At 46.6% G+C, this 17,088-nt stretch overlaps 4 pseudogenes; 1 reads left to right on the top strand and 3 right to left on the bottom strand.

Annotated features, from left to right (window-relative positions):
- Nucleotides 1-8,658: 8,658 nt before the first annotated feature.
- On the bottom strand, nucleotides 8,659-10,500 carry LOC147967364 (uncharacterized; annotated as a pseudogene).
- A 246-nt stretch (nucleotides 10,501-10,746) lies between these two features.
- Nucleotides 10,747-11,579, bottom strand: LOC147967363 (putative F-box protein At3g10240; annotated as a pseudogene).
- Nucleotides 11,580-12,116: 537 nt separating this feature from the next.
- Nucleotides 12,117-13,037, bottom strand: LOC147967362 (uncharacterized; annotated as a pseudogene).
- Nucleotides 13,038-13,181: 144 nt separating this feature from the next.
- LOC147967361 (uncharacterized) lies at nucleotides 13,182-13,912 on the top strand (annotated as a pseudogene).
- Nucleotides 13,913-17,088: the final 3,176 nt, after the last annotated feature.

The raw sequence follows: 17,088 nt of genomic DNA, 5'->3' as shown, positions 1-17,088 counted from the left end.
TATTCGTCCATAGGCTATTCTAGGTGCTGCGTCACCTTATTAATGGGCCAGGCCCATGTAATTTCGAAATACTTAAGTATAGACTATTTTTAGAGTCTGTATGTGTGGGGAAACAAGAGTTAGGGTTGGTTTCGGACCCCACCCTCAAGGGCCACGAAACTCCCCTCTCTTCCTCCATATATACAGCCCTTAGGGCGTCGTTTAGACTTTGGGTTTTGTTTAGATTAAAAGTTCGCCATAGCTGCAACTTCGCGTACTTCGTTTGTGTCCAACGACCAGACCAAGACGTCACAGACCCCCACCTTGATCAATAAAGCTTTCATCTTATATTCGCAATATCCAGATTGCAATCTCAGTTTCTTGCTTGTTCTTCGTTTGCTCGCAGGAAACATGCCCTCGTGGTCAGGTCGATCGTGCTCCGGCGTGGTCAATAACCCCTCGGAAGTTGGTTTAGCGATTGCTAAGGCGCGACGTCTCGCACGTTCGTAGTCGGATCGTCAAGGTCGACTCCCACAGAAAACGATAACCACCATCTCATCGAAACATCGGGACACCTTTGCCTCTATCACTATCATTACTATCTTTTGGCATGAACATGTGTATCACTACGATCGAGATTCAATAAACCATTCATTTTAGGTGTAAGACCATTGAAGGTATTATTCAAATAAACAGAGTAACCATTATTCTCCTTAAATGAATAACCGTATTGCGATAGACATAATCCAATCATGTCTATGCTCAACGCAAACACCAATCTCGATGGTAGAGGGAGCGTGCGATGCTTGATCATATCAACATTGAGAACACTTCCAACACATATCGTCAGCTCACCTTTAGCTAGTCTTCGTTTATTTCGTAGCTTTTATTTCGAGTCACTAACACTTAGCAACCGAACCGGTATCTAATACCCTGGTGCTACTAGGAGTACTAGTAAAGTACACATCAACACAATGTATATCCAATATACTTCTATCGACCTTGCCAGCCTTTTCATCTACCAAGTATCTAGGGTAATTCTGCTCCAGTGGCTGTTCCCCTTATTACAGAAGCACTCAGTCTCGGGTTTGGGTTCAACCTTGGGTTTCTTCACTAGAGCAGCAGCTGAATTGCCGTTTCATGAAGTATCCCTTTGTTCCCTTGCCCTTCTTGAAACTAGTGGTTTCACCAACCATCAACGATTGATGCTCCTTCTTGATTTCTACTTTTGTGGTGTCAAACATCGCGAATATCTCAAGGATCATCATATATGTCCCTAATATATTATAGTTCATCACGAAGCTCTAGCAGCTTGGTGGTAATGACTTCGGAGAAACATCACTATCTCATCTGGAAGATCAACTCCCACTTGATTCAAGCGATTGTTGTACTCAGACAATCTGAGCACAAGCTCAACAATTGAGCTTTTCTCCCTTAGTTTGCAGGTTAAGAAAATCGTCGGAGGTCTTATACCTCTTGACGTGGGCACGAGCCTGAAATTCCAATTTCAGCCCTCAAAACATCTCATATGTTTCGTGACGTTTCAAAAACGTCTTTGGTGCCTCAACTCTAAACCGTTTAACTGAACTATCATGTAGTTATCAAAACGTGTATGTCAGATGTTCGCAACATCCACACACAACGTTCGAGGTTTAGCACACTGAGCGGTGCATTAAGGACATAAGCCTTCTAAGAAGCAATGAGGACAATCCTCAGTTTACAGACCTAGTCCGCATAATTGCTACTATCAACTTTCAACTAATTTTTTTCTAGGAACATAACTAAACAGTAGAACTAAAGCGCGAGGTACGACATAATTTGCAAAATCCTTTTGACTATGTTCAAGATAATTAAGTTCATCTTATGAACTCCCACTTAGATAGACATCCCTCTAGTCATCTAAGTGATTACATGATCCGAGTCAACTAGGCCGTGTCCGATCTGTGCGTGGGACGGACTAGTCAACGTCGGTGAACATCTTTATGTTGATCGTATCTTCTATACGACTCATGCTCGACCTTTCGGTATTCTGTGTTCCGAGGCCATGTCTGTACATGCTAGGCTCGTCAAGTTAACCCTAAGTGTTTTTGCATGTGTAAAACTGTCTTACACCCGTTGTATGTGAACGTAAGGATCCATCACACCCGATTAACACGTGGTGCTTAGAAACGACGAACTGTAGCAACGGTGCACAGTTAGGGGAGAACACTTCTTGAAATTGTTGTAAGGGATCATCTTATTTACTACCGTCGTTCTAAGCAAATAAGATGTATAAATATGATAAACATCATATGCAATCAAATAATAGTGACATGATATGGCCAATATCATATAGCTCCTTTGATCTCCATCTTGGGGCTCCATGATCATCTTGTCACCGGTAAGACACCATGATCTCCATCATCATGATCTCCATCATCGTGTCTTCTTGAAGTTGTCTCGTCATCGACATGCAAGTCGTGATTCCCTTCACAAGAACATGATCAATCTCATACATCACATATATCATTCATCATATCCTTTTGCCATATCACATCACATGGCATACCCTGCAAAAACAAGTTAGACGTCCTCTAATTGTTGTTTGCATGTTTTACGTGGCTGCTATGGGTTTCTAGCAAGAACGGTTCTTACCTACGCAAATACCACAACGTGATATGCCAATTGCTATTTACCCTTCATAAGGACCCTTTTCATCGAATCCGATCCGACTAAAGTGGGAAAGACAGACACCCGCCAGCCACCTTATGCAACTAGTGCATGTTTGTCGGTGGAACCGGTCTCACGTAAGAGTACGTGTAAGGTTGGTCCGGGCCGCTTCATCCCACGATGCCGCCGAATCAAGATAGGACTAGTAACGGTAAGCATATTGAACAAAATCAACGCCCACAACTACTTTGTGTTCTACTCGTGCATAGTAACTACGCATAGACCTAGCTCATGATGTCACTGTTGGGGAATGTAGCAGAAATTCAAAAAATTTCCTACGTGTCACCAAGATCTATCTATGGAGAGACCAGCAACGAGGGGAAGGAGAGTGCATCTACATACCCTTGTAGATCGCTAAGCGGAAGCGTTCAAGTGAACGGGGTTGATGGAGTCGTACTCGTCGTGATTCAGATCACCGATGATCCTAGTGCCGAACGGACGGCACCTCCGCGTTCAACACACGTACAGCCCGGTGACGTCTCCCACGCCTTGATCCAGCAAGGAGAGAGGGAGAGGTTGAGGAAGACTCCATCCAGCAGCAGCACAACGGCGTGGTGGTGATGGAGGAGCGTGGCAATCCTGCAGGGCTTCGCCAAGCACCACGGGAGAGGAGAAGAACTTGGGAGAGAGGGAGGGCTGCACCAAAGGCATAAGGGGCGTTCCAAGAGGCCCTCCTACCCTCACTATATATAGTGAGCCCAAGGGGGGGGTGCGCCAGCCCTAGGAGATCCAATCTCCTAGGGGGCGGCGGCCAGGGGAGGTTTCCCTCCCCCCCAAGGCACCTAGGAGGTGCCTTCCCTCCTTGGGACTCTTCCTTAGGGTTCCCCTTTCACCCTAGGCGCATGGGCCCTAGGGGAAGTGGCGCCCCAGCCCACTTTGGGCTGGATCCCTTCTCACTTCAGCCCATGGGACCCTCCGGGATAGGTGGCCCCACCCGGTGGGCCCCCGGGACCCTTCCGGTGGTCCCGGTACAATACCGATGACCCCGAAACTTATCCCGATGGCCGAAACAGGACTTCCTATATATAAATCTTTACCTCCAAACCATTCCGGAACTCCTCGTGACGTCCGGGATCTCATACGGGACTCCGAACAACATTCGGTAACCACATACAAGCTTCCTTTATAACCCTAGCGTCATCGAACCTTAAGTGTGTAGACCCTACGGGGTCGGGAGACATGCAGACATGACCGAGACGTTCTCTGGTCAATAACCAACAGCGGGATCTGGATACCCATGTTGGCTCCCACATGTTCCACGATGATCTCATCAGATGAACCACGATGTCAAGGACTTAATCAATCCCGTATACAATTCCCTTTGTCTAGCGGTATTGTACTTGCCCGAGATTCGATCGTCGGTATCCCTATACCTTGTTCAATCTCGTTACCGGCAAGTCTCTTTACTCGTTTCGTAACACATCATCTCGTGATCAACTCCTTGGTCACATTGCGCATATGATGATGTCCTACCGAGTGGGCCCAGAGATACCTCTCCGCTTACATGGAGTGACAAATCCCAGTCTCGATTCGTGCCAACCCAACAGACACTTTCGGAGATACCTGTAGTGCACCTTTATAATCACCCAGTTACGTTGTGACGTTTGGTACACCCAAAGCACTCCTACGGTATCCGGGAGTTGCACAATCTCATGGTCTAAGGAAATGATACTTGACATTAGAAAAGCTTTAGCATACGAACTACACGATCTTTGTGCTAGGCTTAGGATTGGGTCTTGTCCATCACATCATTCTCCTAATGATGTGATCCCGTTATCAACGACATCCAATGTCCATGGTCAGGAAACTGTAACCATCTATTGATCAACGAGCTAGTCAACTAGAGGCTCACTAGGGACATGGTGTTGTCTATGTATCCACACATGTATCTGAGTTTCCTATCAATACAATTATAGCATGGATAATAAACGATTATCATGAACAAGGAAATATAATAATAACTAATTTATTATTGCCTCTAGGGCATATTTCCAACACTTACGCCGTAGCCCCTCCATCAGCACAGAGTGAAGTCGTCCATCAGACTCCAGCTCCACCTTCAACATGACTCCATGTAGCTGCGCTATGCTACCCTGCGCCCTGACGACTTCAAGCTCTCTCATATGTGCACCATCTTGAATCAACTCTGCGTCATAGTCTTGTCGAAGCCGCACAAGCCCTCGAGCCTGCACCACGTGTTTCCACGCCCCAGAAATCGGCCACCATCAGCATCACGCTCCTATGTCATCGTCGCTGAAATCATTGCCGTCTTCTGCTTTGACCGACATCCACGTCAGTCCATCAGACTATCCAGTCCAACCCAGCCGAAATAACCCGACTGCAACCATGCTCCACCCTGCGTCGTGTCCGCCTCGCACATCTATGCATTGCCTTGACGCCCTGTGTTTGCATGATCCTGTCACGACGCGCTCTAGACTCCTCCGAGCCTTATACGCACGTCGCCAACCTCGCACGCGCTCCATCTTGACCAACTCTACATCACACCGCACTTCCATCCGAGAAATTATTTTGATCCAAGCAGCTTCTTGTACGCATTGCACTCACGCCATGCATACATGCTTCTCTGTCCAAAAGACACCCTCGGTATTTGTGCTAATTTTCCATAGAAAAACTCCTGATGCTTCAATTAGCAACCTCATGCACCGGCTCCTAGGCCTCAACCAGCCACGGCGTCCTGTACCTAACGCGACGCATGCATAAACTTTGCCAATAAAAGTTGATCCCCTTACTAAGCCTGCGTTGTCCGCGAAGATATTCCTTTTTTTTTACCAAACAAATCTCAAACGTATGTCCCAACACGCAGCACCTTGTCCTCCGGCTGTCTCGTACGCGCGTCTTTTGCTGTACGATGATCCAATGCTGCACCGCCCACGTAGACCACCCGCGTACACACCGCCCGAGCCTCCGAGTCCGATCGGAATCCTGCCGAGACGCTCAATCGCCTGTATCCAATACGCCGCTTGTGCTGCCTTGCCCCGCACGCCCGATCGAGCTGCTTGCCGCCGCCGCTGTACGCGGACTCCTGCTACTCCCATCGCGTGCGTTGGCCACCGCGCACGTTACGCCGCCTCCACATCGGATCGATCTGCTGCGTGTTGCTCTTGATTGCTTTACATGCGACAATCTCCGATTGCTGCCCGACGTCTCGCACGCAAGCCGTGCTCATCTGCAGCTGGTCTTCGTCGTTCTTCTCTAAATCAACGATCCAGCAACTCCTCGAATCAAACCTTGCTCATGATACCACTTGTTAGAATAAATCCGAGATGCTCCGTCGATCTACCGAGGATCAAGCAATCACACAAGCACGACACCGAGATTTGTTAACGAGATTCACCGATATGGCTACATCCCCGGGGCCTGACTATGGGCGCTCCTCCCCATGACACCGCTACAATACCGCACCCGGTCGCCCTGGACACCGGCACATGCCGCCGGCTTCCCCTGCGTTTCGGTGCTATTATGTTGGTATAGGTTACATCGTGTGTCTACCCCAGCTATATATGAGAGGCCTAGGATACAAGTGTCCTACTTGGACACGACTCCGTATCCTGTCTACACACCGTACGACTCCAAGTCCAACTGTAACCTAACTTGTACAATAATATTCGACACAATTCTAACAGAAAGAATAGATGTTCAATACAAATGGTAATAGAAGTTCGATCCATGGATACAGGGTCGGCCCTGGGCATGTGAAACGTGTGTGGTTGCACATGACCTCTAATGTCCTAGGTTTCCGTTTATGTACATACAATAAATACATATAGTACGTACATACAACAAGTACTTAATATTGAACAAGCACTTACTAGTGAAACATAGCAAACAGTCCAATATCCAACAATTTAACCTAAAACATGAAGATACAATGATTCATGATGACAGGAACGAAGAAGTTGGACACCTATCTCGGAAACAAATTGAAATAAGTCTCATAACTACACCCTGAGCATGACTGAGGCGGATCATCCACTCCCCGAGAGTTAGGCACTGACTATAGTGTGCTCTGTATATACCAATGTCCCTAGAATGTCCTAAGCGGTTTCACCTTTTAGCTTCTCCTGCCTAGCTTGAGATTTGAGTCTCTACTCCGGTTGTCTTCTATAGTGAGTGTGGGTCATTATAGCCAAGGCCAATCTTGTTTTCCTGCTCCTTGACGTTAGAGTGAACCCATAGACCAAGAAAATAGGACGACAACTTCAAGCTCAATGGCGAAGGCACACGCACACGCATGCTCACACTACATGAAGCTTTCATATAAATTACCACATTACTAGTGAAAATGTGTTACCTCTAAGAGCCAAATATATAGAAATCATTAAGTGTCTAAAGAAAATAAGAGACCCAATTTGTAATAGCAAGTTCACACTATGAAGCAATTTTACTTCGAATGCAAGTATCCCTCTTTGGTGAACGCTTTACAAGTTGTACTAAAGGGAGTAATATTATTTCAGTACTAAGTACATATCGTATGCACATCATCAACATATTATTGTACCCATCATAATATGTTCCACATATTTTACTAAAAAAATGAATAAAGCAACATAGCAATCGTTAGGTACCAAACTCCTCATGTACTCCATATTTTTCTATTTGCATATATCTAATCATGAAGTTCATTATCAAGATACATATGTGTACCCCACATTTATTAAGATAATTATAACACACATCATATAGCCACTTTAATACAAGATTCAGAAATTAATCCAAGAAGACATGAATTTTTGTCATTTATTATTTAATAACATTTAAGTTGAATTGATTTAGACATGTTTTAAGATGTATTTTTATTGAGAAATGTATATTTCCATCTTTAAATTTACCATAATAATTAGCTATCAATGTGAGTTAAAAAAATGACTTCTAAACAAGTATAATATTTAGTATAAATATTGATATTTATTTGGCTCGCACCGGGCCTTTTTGTTGGAACGTCCATGTTTTGGTATATATAACTCTTGGTGTTTATAAAACTCCACGTCCATGTTTTGGTTAGCTCTGCTGAGCATCTTAATACCGGGCCTTTTTTGAGCATGTTCTGGTAAATAAAACTCATGTACAATTAACATGCATAATTGTTACCTTCAAAAAGGCACACTTGACGCTTTGTTCTACCTACACATACACATTTATTGAAGTGATGATGAGAGGGATCAATACCATACCTTGTCAGCCTTGTTGATGAACGGTTCGGCTCGATCCAGATCCTCAAGGGCTATATAGCAGATGGCAAGGATTTGGAGGCACTGTGCTGATCGGGGCCTGCTTCCCTCTTCACGGGAAAGATATAGAATCGAACTGTTAAAGAAGCCAGCACTTAACCTTAAAAAAAGAAGCCAGCAATTGTATCGAATCTCCCTTTATTGAAATGGTCACAGCCAATGTACCATATTCCAAGTGTTAGTCGGTCTCAATAAAGTTCATGTATGTACATGAGAATGTTGTGAAATTGCTTTTGTAACCAAGTTTAATACCAGTCCCATTTGGTTGAACTAAGTAGGGTCGGAGGGTACCCTAAAGGTTTCAAATTTGCATCCGCAGAATCTCTAACGGTTCATCAAGCATACCCTACACAAGATAGTAGATGGTAAAGAAGACATCAACCTCACCTTCTCAATGTTAATACTGAGCAAAGCTTGCAACAAAGAACTATAAAGAAAACCAAACTATTAGATACACCAGTCTGCAAGATGGATTAAAATTTAATGTTACAAAAAAAATACAGCCAGCAACCATCTTTGATGATCAATTCAGCAACATATTCAGTAAGGCCATTGATGCAGGAAACTTGATGCTAATAAGGGTACATCATGCAGCCAAACATCCACCCAAAATAGGGCAACATGAAACTAAAAGCAGAGCCACGATGTGTGTGTGCGTCCGACAGAGGAGAAACACAAGAGATGCTGCTGCTCATTTTGTCATCGCCATCACACAAATGGCTCAGCATGGGAGCTTTGAGTAGCATGCCACATAATAATGGCAGCCCAAGTCCATGCCTATATAATAGTAGGGCTCTAGCAGCCTGTGACCATCTTTGATCTCACAAAGTTTCCCGGTGTTGATGCACTAAGACAAAAGCTTCTTGGGCCGCTTATCCAGGAGCAAGAGAACCTCTCTTTCCAGGTCAAGAACGACAATCTCATAATCACACGAGTTGGGCCAGCACGATCGTCCGCCGCGGACGAAGTCATCCCTTCCAAATGCATCTCGCGTAGAAAAATGGTGCTTCATAGACCAGTTGCAAGCAGCATCGAGACTGAAAACTGCGATTGTAAGACCACCCTCCTCTGGAAACGCACAATGCAAGACACCCGACGATTGTCCAAAGCAGCCGCCACCATCACAACCATGTGGCAGCTTAATAGTAGAATGATACTCCAAGCAACGACTCATTTCCTTCAAGCCTTTAACCACAAGAATCACACCGCTGTAGGTCTCCAAATACAACTCTCCACCCACAAAAATGTGTGCTCTACCAACCTGAGGCTCCCCCATCCAATCGTCGTCCACAAAACAGGTTAACATGTCAGAGTCGAACACCTCAAGTCCAATGATACCCGCCGTCATATGATGGATGACCACCTCCTGAAAGCTGAAGACGTAGAACTCTGCCGACCATGAAGGATCGAAGCCCAAAAATGTTGTATAGACCAAGCAACCATGGTTTTCATCTGCTTAATAGCTTCATCTTGGTCATTTTTTAAGATAAATTTTGACCTACATAATTCTTCTGGGTTAGTAAACAACAGCAGGGTCAAATAAGACTCATGTACAATTAACATGCATAATTGTTACCTAAAGGCACACTCGACGCTTTGTTCTACCTACACATACACATTTTGAGCCAATCATTACTTCATGCGAACTTATTTATCGAAGTGATGACGAGAGGGATCAATACCATACTTTGTCAGCCTTGTTGATGAACGGTTCGGCTCGATCCAGATCCTCAAGGGCTATATAGCAGATGGCAAGGACTCGGAGGCACTGTGCTGATCGGGGCCTGCTTCCCTCTTCACGGGAAAGATATAGAATCGAACTATTAAAGAAGCCAGCACTTACCCTAAAAAAAAGAAGCCAGCACTTGTATCGAATCTCCCTTTATTGAAATGGTCACAGCCAATGTACCATATTCCAAGTGTTAGTCGGTCTCAATAAAGTTCATGTGTGTACATGAAAATGTTGTAAAATTGCTTTTGTAACAGAGTTTAATACCAGTCCCATAGTAGTGTGTGCATTGCTCCACGGTGACTGGCGTTAGCCGGGCCATTGAACGATGCGACGACACTCTCATCTGACACAAGGTCACAGATGGCACTTGCATGCCAGGTGCTACCCATACCACCATCAATTACATTGGTCAGCACTCTTAGAGTAGCAGTTGTTGCACCTCCTGCGCGCGCGATAACGTATAGCAAGCGCAACGAGCACCTCGCATGCATCCTTAGGCTCCGCGGAGGCAAGGTACACCTTAGTGGCCATCATGCATACATCGTCTGATGCGTTGGCATTGGCCATGATTCTCTCGAACTCAGTCTTGGCCTCCGCCAAGTCCTCGGTACCAAGCCGAGCGCGCAGCGCCATGAACCCCATGCTCGGGTCCTCACCTTCCAGCCCAATTGAACCCCTCCAGAACTTGATATAATCCAGGACGCGACAACGGTCCTTGGCCTTGAGACGCTCGAAGGCGAGATAGCGGATGCATGGACCCTTGAGGTGATGCAGATATGACGTCTTAGCAGTGGCGTCAGAGGGGGAGACAACTTCTTTAATCCAGTGCATCGGGGAGGAGGCTGAACGCTTCAACGACGGGATCAGAGTGGTTTGCCGAGAGCAGGGCCTTGGCGACCAACAGGTAGCCCTCGACGAGGGATGTGGTCTGAAAACATATTTTAGAGCACCTGTATTCAGGCCGCTCTTATCTAGCCATCCATTCTTCGCATCAAGATCCGTGCAAATACATTTCTCTTTTTTGTTTCTCATAGAACATGTCTTCAGGTTCTAACCTTTGTGGAACAGTAGAGCTTTCTAACTAGAATGATAGTCCATGCCACGACTCATTTCCACCAAGCCTTGAACCACAAGAATCACATTGCTGTAGGTCTCCATATACAATACTCCACCCACAAAAATGTGTGCTCTACCAACCACAAGAGACTCCCCCATCCATCCGTCGTCGTCCACAAAACAGCTTGACATGTCAGAGTCGAACACCTCGAGTCCCATGATACCAGCATCCACAAAACAGCTTGACATGTCAGAGTCAAACACCTGGAGTCCCATGATACCAGCATTGATACCACGGATGACCGCCTCCTGAAAGCTGAAGATATAGAACTCTGCCGACCACGATGGATCGAAGCCCAAAAATGTCGTATAGTCCAAGCTGCTCTCTGATAGGCTATCTTCGTCTATTGTATCTAACATATCCTGGGGGACATATGGATCGCTAGGAACAGGAAGCGCCCTCCACTCTCGTGTCGCCGGGTTGTACACAATGAGGCGGCTAGTATCTGGAGAAGGATCGTCATGACTCTTGTACTGGCAAAGGACTAGGCCATTGCAACAGTCGACAAGCTCTAGTTTCTTGCTGTCTGGCATGACTGTATCAATTTCCCCATCGTCTGGGTTTGGCACTTTGGCGACAGGCTAAGAAGCTGGACATGTTGATCTTCGTACAAGAGACTAGTGGGAATTTTCGGTAGCTTCTGACGGTAGTGGGGATCAGAGGAGAAGGCAAGCCAGGCCTTGCAGACGCATTTAAAGCGGCAGAAAGACTTGAGCGACACCCGAGAGAGGATCTCCGCCACCAGATCATCCGGCAGACGACGTCGCTTCGATTTCGTCCTTCTCTTTTTCATGGCAGCTCGGATAGCTGGGAGGGAAAATTGACCAAGTCAGAACAAAAAAAGAGGAGAGAAAAATCTTTCAACATGGTAACAGATAATAAGCTATGACGGCGGAAATAAATACGGAATTCAGTCATTTGAAATAAAGTTTCATGAGGAGCAAAAGTGAGTTGCAAAATTAGAGGGTGAAAATGGGCTGTTTTCCTTAAGAGCATTTCCAGCCGTTGGCCCCCAGGAGGTATAAAAATCACCCCTGGAGGCGAGCCGGCGATACAATCGGCGCTGGGGGCGGTTGGGCGTCCAGTCGTCGCCCCCAGGCGCCGAGATTGACCCAGTTTTCGGCCCACTTTCGGTGAATAAAGGCCCCATATGGGCGAGAACCGGCCCATATTCGGCATGGTTCGTCGTGGCTCGGCGTTGAATTATGAACATAAATATATTTTTTATCACATAGTTCATCACAGAAAATCAAATAGTTCAACAAAATAGTGCAACAACAAATAGTTCAATACAAATTATATAGTTCAACAAATAAAAACTCATATTTCATCACACGTCGAGCCCGGCGTCGCCCTTGAGCCTCCATAGGTGCTCCACCAGATCCTGCTGCAGTTGATGATGCACATGTGGGTCTCAGATCTCCTGACGCATACTGAGGTAGGCAGTCCAGGTTGCCGGTAGCTGGTGATCAACTTTGGCTAGAGGACCCTGCCTATAGTATGGTTCAGTGTCAAACACTGGCTCTTCCTGCTCGCTCTCGATGATCATGTTGTGCAAGATGACACATCAAGTCATGATCTCCCACATTTGATCTTTCGACCAGGTCTAAGCAGGGTAATGGACAATAGCAAATCGAGATTGGAGCACACCAAAAGCCCGCTCGACATCCTTCCTGCAAGCCTCCTGCACCTTGGCAAAGTGGGACTTCTTGCCTCCTGGCACAGTGTTTGAGATAGTTTTCACAAATGTAAACCATCTCAGATAGATGCCATCGGCTAGGTAGTACCCCTTGTTGTAGTGCCGCCCATTGACCTCGAAGTTCACCGGAGGAGAATGACCTTCAACAAGCTTGGCAAAGACAGGGGAGCATTGTAGCACGTTGATGTCATTGTGAGTTCCTGGCATACCAAAGGAGTGCCAAATCCAGAGGTCATGTGTGGCCACCGCCTCAAGTACCACACTACAACCGCCTTTGGCGTCTTTGTACATCCCCTGCCAAGCAAATGGGCAGTTCTTTCATTTCCAATGCATGCAGTCGATGCTTCCAAGTATTCTAGGAAATCCTCTTGCAGCATTCTGTGCTAGGATCTGAGCAGTGTCTTCCGCATTGGGTGTTCGCAAGTATTGCGGTCCAAAAACTGCCACGACTGCCCGACAGAACTTGTAGAAACACTCAATGGTGGTGGACTCGGCCATGCGCCCATAGTTGTCGAGCGAATCACCGGGAACTCCGTATGCAAGCATCCTCATCGCTGTCGTGCACTTCTGGATCGAGGTGAATCCAAGTTTGCCGGTGCAATCCTTCTTGCACTTGAAGTAGCTGTTGAACTCCCGGATGGAATTCACAATTCTGAGGAAAAGCTTTCGGCTCATCCGATAACGGCGCCGAAATGTTTTGTCGCCGTGCAATGGAGCGTCGGCGAAGTAGTCGGAGTAGAGCATGCAATAGCCTTCGAGATGATGCCGGTTCTTTGCTTTCACCCGCCCCGGCGCCGAGCCACCTCGCCGCGGCTTTCATTGCTCGCCAGCAGCTGGGCGAGGGCGGCGAGCACCATGAGATGCTCTTCTTCCTGGACGGCGGTCTCGGCTTCCTCCTCTAGCAGCGCAGCGAGCGCTTCCTCGTCATCCGAGTCCATCGCCGAGGCAGGCAAATCGTCGAACACCTTACGCCCGATGGGCGTGTACCCGCTGCTAAACTGCCCCTCCGCGGCCGGGAACGGCGGCCGAAAACGCCCAGCTGCTGGTGGAGGGGCTGCCTTGGCGAACCTCTGCTATTTTTTCGGCGGTGATTGGCTATCTAGCGGTGAAGGGCGGCGGCCAGCGCCGGGATACAGCTAGTGGCGGCCGAGGATGCGGGGGGTGGGAGGCGAGTCGGGGAAGAAAAACTTAACTTTTCACCTGACGGTGTGGGCCAGACGCGCGTTTCCCTTGCGCCGGAGCCCCCGATCGTCCCCCAGTGCGCCGGGTTCGGCGTGCGACCGCCGGGCCCAAAAACGGGCCGAACCGGCGCTTTTCGGCGTCCTGGGGGTGCGACTGGGGCGTTTTTTTGGCGCCAGCGCCGAAAAAGTGGCCTGGAGAGGCCTGTTGGAGGCGCGGCTGGAGATGCTCTAAGAATTGTATCTTAACACTATGCAATGGATGGTTCTCTGCGTGTGCGTGTGTGTGGCAAACAATTATATAGTAGAAATGTCATGTATGGTTCATCAGTAGGGAAGTATATATGTAAAACATCCACCAGAACCATGACTCGCAGGCGTATCAGTGTATATGTAATACATCCAACAAGCATCATCTGCTGATCAAAAAGGAAAAAGAATCAAGTATCATAGAGGATAACTTTGTAGAAGCATCCATCCTATCAACACCAAGTTCGTCCACGTACACGTAGTTCTACCTAGATGTCCCTGGATCGATGTACAACTGGTTAATTCAATGGGGTCATCACGGAAATGGATTTGCTTGCTAGGGTTTGAATTTAATAATGGGTACGAGACCACCAGCACGTAGAATACCTGCGGCAGGGCGGGCGGCGGCGGCGGCGGGGATCCGGCTACGAACACTTCGCTCGCTCTCCAGGACCTACGCCAGCCTACTTAGTGGGCCTCCAAGCCTTTCCACCCAAGCCCGTATATAAAAGAAGGGAAGGGCAAAATATACTCTGTTTTTTGGATTATAAAAAAGTTGTCATTTTTGTACGCTCCCCGGAATTTAGCTGGCCCGAGAAGACATAATAAACTCTTTTTTTAACACAGTGCAATCGAAGTCAGCTCATATAACATCTTGAGATTGATACTTAACTAACATTATGAGAAAACCTAAAATAAATCCAGAAAAATATGAGCACCAATGTCAAATTCAGGACTTGAACCCTGATGGGCTGAGAATATCACTATCCTCCTAATCATCCAACCACAGGTTTGGTTCGCGTAAAGACACAATAGGTTCATAGTTTGTCCAAGGCGACCAAAACGATGGCGGACCCGCCGGACTACGCTATAGTCGGCGGCTGCACACGCGGAGATCACCAGAAGGTAGCCCGCACTCGAACGCATCCAAGGGAGGCAACGGGAGGGCATGGGGTGGCCTGAGCTCGTCGGAATCGAGCTCGTGGCGGCGGCCGGAGCTCGGGCATCGACGAAACTGACTACACAGCATGCGGGAGGATCAACAGTTCGCACCTACGGGTTCTAACACTAATATTTCTTGAGTAAGTAGTTTGACCATAATTTGACCAGATTTGACCAAAATTCAAAAAATTGAAATAATTATTTAGTAACACTAATATTCTTGAATAATTATGTAGTAACACTAATACTTCTTGAATAAGTAGTTTGACCATAGTTTGACCAGATTTAACTAAAATTCAAAAAAACTGAAATTTGAGCATAACTTTTTTTCTTTTAGAATTTGAGGATTCTAAAATTTTGCAAACAGGCCATAGGCTGTCAAAATCAGATGCAGATTTTCGTGCTGAACATTTTGATATATTATACGTTTTTCCGACATCGTATGCAAAAAATTATAGCCGTTTTACTTTTTCATGACATTTTTTTGCAAAACATGTTCAAATTTTAAGTTTTTTAATTTTCTTAACTAGTAGATGTAGTAATATAACTACATCTCGAAGGATTTTATTTTTTGAAGTTTTTATCATTTTATTTTGCTTTTTTTCAAAACTGAAATGACGATATACCGGGAGGAGGGGGGGGGGAGGGTAGAGTTTGAGAAATGGGCCCTTTAGTGCCAGTTTGAGACACGAACCGGGACTAAAGGGTGCGCCCTTTAGTCCCGGTTCGTGTCTCAAACCGGGACTAAAGGGCCCATTTGAACCGGGACTAATATGCCTTTAGCCGCTCGAACCGGGACTAATGGTAACATTAGTCCCGGTTCGTAATGCAATCGGGACTAATGTGTATATTACCCTGTGACCAAAACCGTGTTTTCTATTAATGACTGCATGTATTTGCTTCTGTAGAATGTATTTAGTGTGCATATGGAGAAGAAGTAATCAGCGTGTTTTATTCCTCCTCAGGCCTTGTTCGGTTGTTTCATATTTGGAGGGGATTGAGAGGGATTAAATCCCCTACAAGTCAAAATTCATCTCAACCCCTTGCAATCCTCTCTAATCCCCTTGTGTGAGGAATTAACCGAACAAGCCCTCAAGGGGTACAATATGTAGAGATACAAGGAGATTGAGAACAAGAGAGTGCACACGCACGCACATAGTGTAACAAATATACAGTTAGAGATCCTATCTGGTAGGAGAGACCGACGTATCATGCTGCATGGATAGAGGCAGCCCTTGAGGGTCGAGAAGAATCTGTCTTCAGTCTAACAGCTTCACCGATTTGGATGCTTCAGGCTGTTTACTGAATTTTGTTTCTGCTGGAATCATTCAGGTAGGGGTACCATTTGATTCGAGGGCTTGTACTGATACTTGTATGAGTTACGTGGTATTATTCATTACACTTGGCAAGCATGCATATAGGACGGAGGCTTGGGCACGTATCCATTTCAAAATTTGAATCGGTCCTTACAGTAGTGCAAGCGCAACGCCCAAGTGAAGCTGGAGTTGAACGCAAAAATAGAAATACGATGGTAGAATACAGCGCATGGCACCGATCCACATGTGAATCGTTGGTGAAGATTTCGGGCTCATCTGAGCCCGGGCTCAGAGACGAATTTTCGCACAAATCTAAACTATTGCGGGTGGGATCGTAGCGCAAAATCACATGATCCAGCCCAGTACATGAGAAGATGCTCTTTTTCGCGTACGAAACGCCAGCGAGCAGCACAAGCAGGTTTGGACGACAATCCTTGATTTATTGCCCATCCTATGATCTGCCCAGGACTGTCAATATCAAGCTCATCTAATTCTTCAACACATGCGGCCGCGTAGATCTGCATAGCCAAGCTATGTTTCAGCTTCACTTCTTTCGCCTGCGGTGACCGAGACCGAGACCACCGAGGAACCAACAGTTTTCTTTCTCGAGGGGAGGCCATTTGGTGTGTAATATCCAGCTGAAACGGGGGTAAACACTCCCTGCTGGTCGTTCGCGCGATCAACCAGACACGGGTCTGAGCCCACGCCACGCCCCACCCTTCCGCTCGCTCGCGCGCTCAACCAGACGCGATGCGAGGCCACGCCCCTTCCCTTCTTCCCACTCGCGCGCTTCACCAGACTCCAGTCTGAGCGACGCCCCTGCTGCTGACTCCTTCTATTTACTATTCTACTAGATCGAGAGGATGCACTCTTGATCGACAATCTCAAAATCGAGTTCATTTGGATTGCAATCATGAA

The sequence above is a fragment of the Triticum urartu genome, chromosome 5A (assembly GCF_056163025.1).
Source record: "Triticum urartu cultivar PI428250 chromosome 5A, HENAU_Tu73, whole genome shotgun sequence".
Lineage (NCBI taxonomy): Eukaryota > Viridiplantae > Streptophyta > Magnoliopsida > Poales > Poaceae > Triticum > Triticum urartu.
The sequence above is the reverse complement of the archived record's forward strand: the minus strand, read 5'-3'. Positions and strand labels throughout refer to the sequence as shown.